Source organism: Halichoeres trimaculatus, unplaced genomic scaffold, assembly GCF_033239565.1.
Source record: "Halichoeres trimaculatus isolate MK-OKI-2021-1 unplaced genomic scaffold, fHalTri1.1 fHalTri1_scaffold_22, whole genome shotgun sequence".
NCBI classification, from domain to species: Eukaryota; Metazoa; Chordata; class Actinopteri; order Labriformes; family Labridae; genus Halichoeres; species Halichoeres trimaculatus.
Window position 1 is genome coordinate 21,358,348 of NW_027437200.1, and position 10,784 is coordinate 21,369,131.

Genomic DNA, 10,784 nt, shown 5'->3' on the forward strand with positions numbered 1-10,784 from the left:
TCGAAAATGCCACGCTTGCTCTTCTCCCCCCCCTCCGCTTAGACGTCAGAATGGTACAGTCCACCCTTGTTCAGCTTGTGGAACTGTGCCGAGCGCGCGAGCTTCCCGCCTGGACCAACGCCAGCAGGTAAACAAGAGCACCTGGAGTTAAAAAACGACCAAAAAAGGGTGAAATAACAAAAAAAGTGTCGACTTTAAAGAGTTTTATAAACAGGAAGTACATCCAGGCGAGGGGTGGTGACACAAACCCCGGGTGTGAACGCTTTAAAGGGGTCAAGGAGTGAGGTTCACGTCCTCTTGTCCCCTGAAGGAATGTTTGATTTATTATCAGTCACGACTTCAAACCGTTAGTTTGACGTCATGAAGCGGCGTGAAGTACTAAATCGCTTTTCTGTCCCTCAAAAGCACCTGTTAGCTTTCAGCCCCATGTGAATAAAGATGATAAAAAGCAGATGAGGTGCTAAAATTAAATAAGTAGTGGAAAAAAGGCTAAGGATACCGTGACACACTTAAGGTCATTAAAGTGACTTTTAACATTTACACAAACATTTCTATAGTACACTAAAGGCGCAAAATGAGTGACTTTGCGAAACTTTTAAGGCTGGAAAAAGTGAAACCATTTAAAATGATGAACATTTAGTGATGTAAAATGTTGTTGAACCATATTATTGATGTTGAATCATTAGCATACTTGCCATCCTTGCCACCTTCTGGCCTAGAGTCTCCGCACACTGTCAACTGTCATAAATTACTTTTAGCTAGGCTGTGTTTGTTTTGGAGTTAAATGGAGATCAGATCGAAACAACTTTTCTTTGTTCAAGACAACCTTTTACTGGATGCAACACACTAAGCTAAGGTATTTATCAGTACAGTTACATAGCGATACAGTTTGAAACGTGACATCAAGCAAATGTTGTAGCAGCCAGCTATATGTAGTGCTATCGGTGGCCTGAGGCGCAGACGTATCTGTAAGCTAACATGACAACAAGTAAACACTGTCAGTTTATATGTAGTTTAGTAGCTGTCTTTATTTAGCGCAGCTAGCAACCTGATGCTCTGAGACATGTCTGTAATGTGTAACGTTAGTGAATCCTGGTTATGTCCTGCCAGTCATCGACCAATCAGAGCTAACGTAACCTCACTCTTCATTTTATTGATAGACTCTCAAGTTTGAACAGACCACTGCAGCATAACTGCTGACTGTGGGTTGGAGGCAACATTAGCACAAACAAATTAGCCCTAATGTTAGCCTTTAGCCTGTGTGCTAAACGTGCTGTAACCTGTAATATTGGTGCTCATAAGTTCTCATCGTGTCGTAAAACGGCGCTACCTCCGCTGCAGAGCCACAGCTGGCTACGAGGCGCTCGCCGCTTAGTGTATCAGTCCGCGCGCGCGCGGTGTGCCAGATATAAACAAACGCGGGTAGTCTGCCAGGACGAAGAGACACAATGAGAACTAGAGCTTTATTTAGCTGTGTTTTTCTGTGAAAGTAACGCGCTGAAAATTCTCTAAATAAAGCGTGAATGCAGACGGATATCAGATTTTTTCAGTGGGAGTCTGTTTATTTGTGTTTTTGGTCAAGTAAAATATGGCCCCGTCTGAGTGCAGAGGAAACCGGCAGAGGAGCAGGGAGGGGGTGTTTGGTGTGGGCTTCCCTGGGCTTCTGCTGCAAAAAATCACTGCTGTAGGGGTAATTTCTGCCCTAAACTTTGTGATAGGACCCAACTTGTTCCATCCCAGAGTATCACTTTAAGGGAAAAAAGAAAAAATTAACTGTACATAACTAGAATATTATTGAATGTAGGTTTTTGTCAAGTACATGAATAAAACTGCGTATTATTGTATACCCAGAAAAATGCCAATGCTAAACTGATAGCACACAAAAATGACTGAAGTCAGCAATTCAAGTCAAAAGAAGAGATCTAAGCACATGAGCACTTAAATGGGCACTGATGCTAACAATCTGTTCGATTTTTGAGTGATAAGCTACCCAACGTCTGACATAACAAACATAAACAATGAAGTTATATGTAAACATTAGCTTAAAATCTCCTCTTCTCCTCAGATTTCTCTGGCACCACGTCTTCAGATTCCACCTGTAAGCGTTGAACTTCCGTGTTTCTACATCACAGGCTTTCTTCTCCAGGAACCGAGGGGGAAATAAACATGACACACGTCCTCCCAGCTGACACTGTGCTGCACTGTATCCCAGATCCAGAGCAGAGCCGCTGAGAACCAGACCATCACTCATCGTCTCTGTGGTTATGTAAGTCAGCTCATACTTTCCCGAGTGACACACATACACTCACGCTGATTTGTGCTGCCTTTGGATGACCACACTGTTTCCTGTATGAGCTTCGCAGACGCATTTAGACTGGAAAATGAAAACAATACGGGTTTGTAATGAGGCTGCAGCTCCTGCAGCCTCATTACAAACCCCTGTTGTTTTCATTTTCCAATAATAGTTTGAGTAACTTTGAATGATGAGGCTACAAGTAGTGAATGCTCTCAATTCAAATGTATTTTCCATGGAAAAGAGTCTAAATTTTCCGTGGTTGTGTTTGGGATAATACTCAGTGATCTGCATCACAGTGCCTGTTTAAAATCCCTTCATAGCCCTAAATTAACCTCCTTACATAATGACCCTCTGGCCCTGGCCTTTGTCATGCAAGGATGAGCCAGATATTTGTTCCACCCAGGCGCACTGACGCACATCTAAATAAGTTACTGTGTCACTGTGAAATCACTGATTTCAGATTGAAATAAAGCAGCAGTAAAAGTTTTAAGAAACCGCCGTTCGTCCCGCTGACGCAAAGTGACTTTTTATCCGTGAGGGCACAGCAGATATGTTAGTGCAGCAGTTGCTTGCAGTTACATATCGTTGGTCATCGCTTATCTTGGCTAAACAGCTGTGCAGCTCGGGTGGATTAAAAGGCTCTCAGGTGACGCAAAACACTGTCTTTGAGCCTGATGATACGTCTCATATGAACAGCAAAACTGCTTTTTATTGAGAAACTGGCTTAAGACAAACTATCAAAGAGACTAAAAACACTTAAGAAAAAGAAAAATGAAGAAGACGGCTGCTGCCTTTGGTAATTTCCTGCAAGGACAAAATCAAAGGCACTCAAAGTAGCTTAAGACAAATTATCCTTTATTTGTCCCACAACCTGGAAAATAATTAAATCAAGAAATTTACTACAAGAAATTTGTAATACTAACAAACATGTTTGAGTAACTGGTGATTTTACAGTCTGTCCACAGAAAAGATGAGTAGCATCGCTTAGTTTCACACCACAAATTTTAATATAACTTTCATTTCCATCATCATTATTGTGGTTTTTCACTGATTTATTTATATAGTGACTTAATTTAAGAAACTATGAATTTTTACCCAACAAAAGTTAGAGATTGATGTTTGTCCGATGTCTCTACCCGTAAAAATGGGGCTACAACAAACAGTCAGTTAGCACTCAGCATAGTTAGCTGTAAGCTAGGTAAACAGCTAGCTTAAGAGATGTTAGTTTCTGCTGTGTGTTGTATTAAATACAATAACACAAATATGAGAACTAGACATGCACCTATTGATCGTCTGGCTGATTGATTGATCGATTGATTGGTGCCAGTTTCCTTAATTTTGGGGGATCAGTGATCAGTGATTGGGCCATTAGGGATGGGTACCTTTCACATTAGAAATGATTCAGTACAGATGCCCGGTACCTGGCAATTGGTATCGGTACTCAATGGTACCAATTTCCTGTACTTTTTTGTGTTTATGTGGTAAAAAATATCAATTTGTTTTATAATAAAATGTGTATTTTTTCAATTTGGTATATCTTTTCTTAAATTTATAACCTTGTAATGCTGTGTTCCAGTGGCGATTGCTCTAAGACTGCAAGGGAAGCTCAGCTTCCCCTAAAATGTCTCCAAAAAAGTGGTGATATGTACTGCTGTGTGAACATTTCATTGACAAATCTGAGCTAGAATTCCTTCATCTTTAGTTCAGAATCAGCTCCTATCACAGGAAACTGGCTCCACCTCCTTCTCATTCATCCCCGCAGCGTCTCAGCGTTTTAACACAGTTGGACGCTGAGCGTCTTCTGACTTCAGCGGGGAAGCGTAGAGTGGGTTGTTCCACTGTGGAAACTGGACGGTCATTGGATAAACGCTGGGCTTTGTCCCGCCCATCGGACGCTCAGCGTCTCTGGGGGTCTATGAGGCAGTGGGCTGGCCTGGACGCTGGGCTTCTGCATGATGATTGGATGATCTGTCTGAGGCAAGGCAAGTTTATTTATATAGCACATTTCAGCAAGGCAATTCAAAGTGCTTTACAGACAGGACAAATTATAAAAAACAATTAAAATTCAATTAAAAAGGAGATTAAAATTTAAAAGATCAATTAAAAAGATTTTTAAAAAATTAAATAAATTGGTTTTAAAACGGATTTTTAAAACAGATTTTAAGATAAAATTGTCAGTGCAGAATTCAAGAGAAGATATTAAAATGAATTGTTAAAATGCTCTAATAAAAGGCAGCTGTAAAAAGGTGGGTCTTCAACCTGGATTTAAATGAGCTCAGAGTTTCAGCAGACCTGATATTTTCTGGCAGCTTGTTCCAGGTATTCGGAGCATACAAGCTGAATGCTGCCTCTCCACCTTTGGATTTTACATGAATCTGTACTTCTGACAGAATTCAGTTGGTACCTTTAGAGGTGCCTAATCTGGTACCCATCCCTATGGCCCATCCTTACATATGAAACTGATGTTATATTCCTCTGGGAAGGTCTGACAGTCAGCCATTGTTGCTTTTTGCTCTGAGACCTAAAACTCAGGACACTTCATTGGTTGTTGAAGTGAAAACATAAAGATTTTATTGTTTCACAGGTATTGATCAATGATTTTCAATAAAATAAGATTGGAACATTGAAGGTTTATGCTACCGTTAGGTCAGGTGTTTTAAGGATTGGTGATCGGCCAGAAAATTGTGATAGGTGTACCCCTAATGAGAACTTGTTTTTGAATGTTTGAAGAGCGTTTATAGAGTTATAAAAAAGCTTTGGGCAACAACTGATACAGATTTTGTTTTGATATAAAAAAAGCTAAAAGAAGACCAAATTTCGTTGTCGTAACCAGATCTAACAAAATAAGATCAAATTGAATTGTTTTGACGAAACTAGTATTGAAGATCTTGTTCATTTTCAGCGTAGACTGTAAAAAAAGAGGGACGTAAAAGTGAAGTCAAAATATCGAGAGCTCCCCCTGGTGTCTGACAGTGGTACATAACACATGCCTCCTCAGGTCAACAAAAGGAGCATGAGTAGAAGTAGGAAACTAGAATACATTAACCTTTCTTTTTGAAGTATGTGCTAACGCTAATTTTTAGGGAAGCTGATTTTTGTGTGAGTTTGAAAAAAGGGAATGTGACATTGACGAACTGAGAAATGTTTTTAGTAGTTTCAACAGCACAGCCAAGGTGACATGAACTACACACACTTTTACCTCCTGAAATGTGTCTTAACTCTGCTCTTAAGCATGAAATGTGTGTATGTGTGTACCTCCGTCTTTGCTGACCTCTGTGTGACATGAAACTCCCTTTCAATCAGTCCAAGGCCACTGTGCTCACAACCACTCTGACCCAGCTGAGCAGGAGCACCAAATAATACACGATGATAAGTCCTCTCCTCCTCTATTATATCTACTGAAAAGAAAACGTGCACGTGTGGTCTGTGGGGATTTTCTGCACGCCTTGAGTCAGTCAGCCCTGGAACAAACAGATAAATACCTCCAAGAGCAAACCTGCCATTTAGTGGTGCAGAGAGCTTTGTTTTGTACTGCTGCCAATAAAAAGTTTAGCAAGAGGAACACATTGAGAACAATCAGCCTGGAAATGTTTGTTTTATGATTGGATTCTGGCTGCTGTGCTACAAAGACATGCCAAACGGCTACATGCTGTGCAGGATGTGACAATACAGAGTGTTTCTCTGAGGCTGTTTTTGTTAAACTTCATCCAAACCAGATATTTGAAGTTAAAGCAGGGTCACTTCACCTCAGAGGTTCATACTCTGAGTGTTTGGTTAAAGAAAAACAGGTTTAGCTGAATATCAAAAGGAAAAAAAATGGTTATTTTCTCGTCAAAACAGTTTCAATATTGTAGTTACACCTTTACCTCTAGGGGGCAGCAAAGCAAGCAATATTCAACAAAAAGCAAAATATTTGTAATTTCAGTGTAACAATAACAATCATCTGGAGTTGTGTTAGAAAGTCCAGTAATTGACCTTAGTGACTCTGGTTTGGTCTCCACCGGCGCTGGAAATAACAGCGTTAAAACCAACAGCTGTAGTTTTTCTGGAAAAGGGTAATCGAATTAATCGCTATTTTTTCTCGCTCAGCCAGGCACAAGAGAAGAGCTGCAGATAAAATGTGGGGAAAAGTAGCAGACACACAAGTAGGGCTGCAAATAACGGTTATTTTAGTAATTGTGACTGTGACGATTATATTTATGATTAATCGATTAATCGGTTAATCGATTAATCGGGGAAAAAAGGATGAGAATGCATAATAGTAAAATTTGCAAAACCAAACGTGTTGTTTTTTTAGTTGATGACTTTTGTTTGCTTAATGATATTTACAAAGAAACAACATATTTGAACATAATTAAACTGACCTGATGCTAAATTTATAATGTTTAACAAAAGACATAAATGTAGCAGCTAACGCTAATGCTAACGTTGGTTTAATGAACTTCTCTGCCCAACATGTTTTCGTTTTAAGTGCTGGATCATTGCAGTGGTACTGCCGGCTTCTTGTTTCCCTCACCTGCCGGCTCGGCTTCTCCTCTGCCACGCTGATCTGTTTAGCTCAGGTAATCTCCACTCCAGTCCAGTAGGTGGCGGTAATGCATCTTCAGCTAGTTGCCAATCGCTAAATAATCCGATGAAAAGGAAGAAGACAAATTAAACTGAAGACAAACTAAAACAGTAATGACGCAGCACAGTGCATCGATTATGGAAAAATGTTGTCAGCAATTTTTACTAATCAATTTTTATCGATTCGTCGTTGCAGCCCTACACACAAGTAATGATGAGAATAATCATGTTGACACGTCTTCAACAAAGAGCTGATGCTAAAGTCAACTTCTCAGCAACAAATATCACACAGCTACCTGCGTGCGTCTGTGTAACCTCAGTCAGAGAGGATCTCATGCAGCGTCTTTGGGTTAAACCAACTCCAGGAAGAGGGGTGGATGCTTTTTGAGGTTTGATTGAAGGCACAAGTTGGCGACTTGTTTTGACTTGAAAAATATTAGAGATGACAGGACCAGACTTAAAAATAAAATAATAAAATAATCCTTTCAGGCCCCTTAAACACAAGATTTGACACTGGTAAGTACAGCCGTGTTTCTTTATCCATCCTGAGACCGACGTTTGTTTTGATCCAAGGATTTACCCGATGCTGCACAACAGACATTTCCGAATACAAGCCAATGATCAGCGTCAAGTTACACGATGATGATGACGTCTTCTCAAACAATCACTGCCAATTCGAAATCAGCGAACTCTGCGTTCCTGTTCCACACCACAATCAGAAGCACCTTGGGCCTGAGGGCAATGATCACCTTCATCATCAACAGATCATCTTCATCCTCTTGTTCAGATCTTCTCTTTCGCTTTGACATCTTTCTTTCGTAGGAGTAAGGACCCAGACCTCTTCTTCATCGTTGTTGTTTTTCTTCCCCCTCCGTCTTTTGTTTTTGCAGACCTCTCTTTGTGAATAAAGCTTCTTTGATCTGGCAGCTGGCTCCACGTCTCTTCCTCTTTCTCTCGGTGAGTTCAGAGCAGACTGGATCATGTGCTGAAGCTACACCAGGTCTTGACGACCCTGATTAGGCTCTTTTTAATCACTGCTTTTGACTCTTGACCCGGTGTGCCCTCATACGCTTTCTTTAGTCCTCGACAGTCGACCTCCCGCTGGCTGCAGTCCAAAGCGGTTAATCGTGATGGGGGTAAAAAAAGGAAAGAGGAAGAAAACTTAAACACTAATGATCCACATCCACTTGTTACGTACAGGAGTCTAACGGCTTCACGTGGCCACGGCGTACAACGTTCTGCACGGAAAGACTTAAAAGTAGCTACAAGGATTTTTTATTTTCTGAGAAGTCTGTTTCATTTATTAATGTTTTTCAAATACGAAACCTTGAGCTTCTCCCACAAACCCACCTTATTAAACTTTGGAAAGCCGTCTCGTACATTTCGAATGATTTTATTCATCTGTAGTCTTTTATGTAAATTGGATTCCACCGATGAATTATTCATCCTTTCTTCCGCCTCGTATCCACCTGATGCCCTTCAGTTGCACATCGCCATGCAATCCTCTGATACAGACGCCGTACAACACAACATTTGCTTTTCAGGCGCTGAGCTGACACACTTCTACAGAGTGATTAACACCGCCACATTTGCACTGACACATCCCAGCAAGGCCACACGCACACACACACAGACACACACAGACACACACACACACACAACTCTGTGATTATGTTGGCGAGATTATACGCCGAGCCCGAGCGAGTGTGTGATTGCGCTAACATATTGTTGCTGTTGGGTGAAATTCTCGTAACTCATTTTTGGTGACTTGAGCTTTAACAGGAAGATTCAAATGTTGAGCTGAAGATTAGGGGAAAGAAAAACTCTTTAAGGCATGAAAGCTGGCCAACACTTCACAGAGGAAAACAAATACATTTAAGGCAGAATCAAGTTTTCTGGCGCTCAAACAGCTCGTACTCTGAGCCCTTAAAAAAAATATATTCAGAGAAGTGACAGTTAGAAAAATAACAGACTGATAGAAATGATGATGGGTAGATACTGAGTGGGCTCTTCATCTCTGCAACAAACACGAGACAAAGTTCTTTTGTTCCCTGACAAACATCTTAAACAGTTAACTTAGAGTCTGGGTCCTACGGTGGCCTGTGGGTGTCAGACAGTTTGCAAAAGCCATAATACAGATGTAAGAGCAAAAACAGGAATGCAAAAGCGACAACACAAATGCAATAGCAAAAAACATGAATGCAGGAGCAAAATCATGAATCCAAGAGGCAAAGACACAAATGAAAAAGCCCTAACACAAATGCAAGGGCAAAACCATGAATGCAAAAGCTAAAACACATATGCAAAAGCCACCAAAAATGCAAGAGCAAAAATACGAATTCATAAGCTACAATGCAAATGCAAAATGCAAAAAACATCAATTCAAAAGCAAGATCATAAATCCAAGAGGCAGAATCACAAATCAAAAAGCCACAACAAAAATGCAAAAGCAAAAATACAATTGCAAAGCAAAAACTTGAATGCAAAAGTTACATCGTGAATCCAAGAAGCAAAAACACAAATGAAAAAGCCATAACACAAATGAAAGAGCAAAACCATGCATGCAAAAGCCACAATAAAAATGCAAAAGGAAAAAAATGTAGAAGCTACAATACAAATGCAAGGGCAAAAACACAAATGCAAAAGCTACAACAGAAATGCAAGAGCAAAAATTCAAATGCAAAAGCTATAACACAAATGCAAGAGCAAAAACCCAAATGTTAAAGTAAAAAGCTGAATGCAAGAGCGAAATCATGAATCCAAGATGCAAAAACAGGAATGAAAAAGCCATAACAAAAATGCAAGACGCAAAACATGAATGCAAAAGCCACAGCACAAATGTCAAAGATACTACATGAAGCCAAGAGCTAAAATACAAAGGCACAAGCTACAACACAAATGCAAAATAAAAAAAACATGAATGCAAGAGCAAAATCATAAATCCAAGAGGCAAAGATTCGGATAGAAAAGCCAAAACACAAATGCAAGGGCAAAAACATGAAGCCAAGAGCAAAAACACAAGTGCAAAAGCCACAACACAATCAAAGTCCAGCCACAACGTAAGTTAACATAGGTTACTTTTATCAGCGGACATGGAAAATTTGCGAAAGTAAGTAAATTATTTTCTTTTTTACATCAAAAAAGTAAGTTAAATAGCTTATTTCTAAACAGCCAGTAAACCAATTAGGCTTTTAGGATTTTTTTTTTTGCTCTTTTCTTTTTATTGAAGTTTTTCTGTTACACACACTTTCTAGCCTCAGCTTTAAGGACACGTTTTTGTGCTGAGACCCACTCTCTTACACGCATCACTCCCAAGTCTTGTGGAGGGACAAGAGGATTTGTTTGATGCTAAAAAATCAAAAGGACATCAGAAATAGCTCCACTGTGCTGCGAGGCGCAGACGTCTTCTTCAGAAGCCACGAGTGAGCAAAGAGGCTTTGGTGAGAGTTGATGGTTGTGAAAGGAAGTAGAGGATGGGGAGGATGAGGAGCAGGAGGAGGAGGAGGAGGAGGAGGAGGAGAAGGGGGGCGAGTAAAAGTGACTGCATCGCCTCTTGGATTATAGTGGTCTACTGTTACTGTCAGCCGTCATGGCAGCAGCAGGAATGTTCATGTGTTCATGACGGGCTGGCTGTTATTCCAGGCAGCTGCAGAGGAGGCGGTGGGGGGGTTGGGGGGGTTGCAGTTTATTTTCCTGTGGCGGTGGAAAAAGGGGGCGTGTCCCTGCATACGATTGGCCCAATGTGCTGTTTCCAGTGTAAGTGACATCACAGTTTCGTACCTGACCTACTTAAAGTGGCCGTGACGTCACTGCTGTCTCTTCCACTCTGTCTCTGTTTTTTTCTCCGTCCTCTTCCTCCCCGTCTTATACAACTCGTTTCTTTGGTCTCTGTTTCTCTTCACTCTCCAAACCCCATTTACTC

General features: G+C 40.6%; 1 long non-coding RNA gene across 1 annotated transcript; it reads left to right on the forward strand.

The window, feature by feature from the left end:
* Positions 1 to 53: 53 nt before the first annotated feature.
* On the forward strand, positions 54 to 7,752 carry LOC141811350 (uncharacterized). The gene is made up of 4 exons (XR_012600169.1): positions 54 to 127; positions 2,066 to 2,266; positions 7,436 to 7,600; positions 7,685 to 7,752. It is a non-coding gene; the product is annotated as an uncharacterized LOC141811350 (long non-coding RNA).
* The last annotated feature ends 3,032 nt before the right edge of the window (positions 7,753 to 10,784 follow it).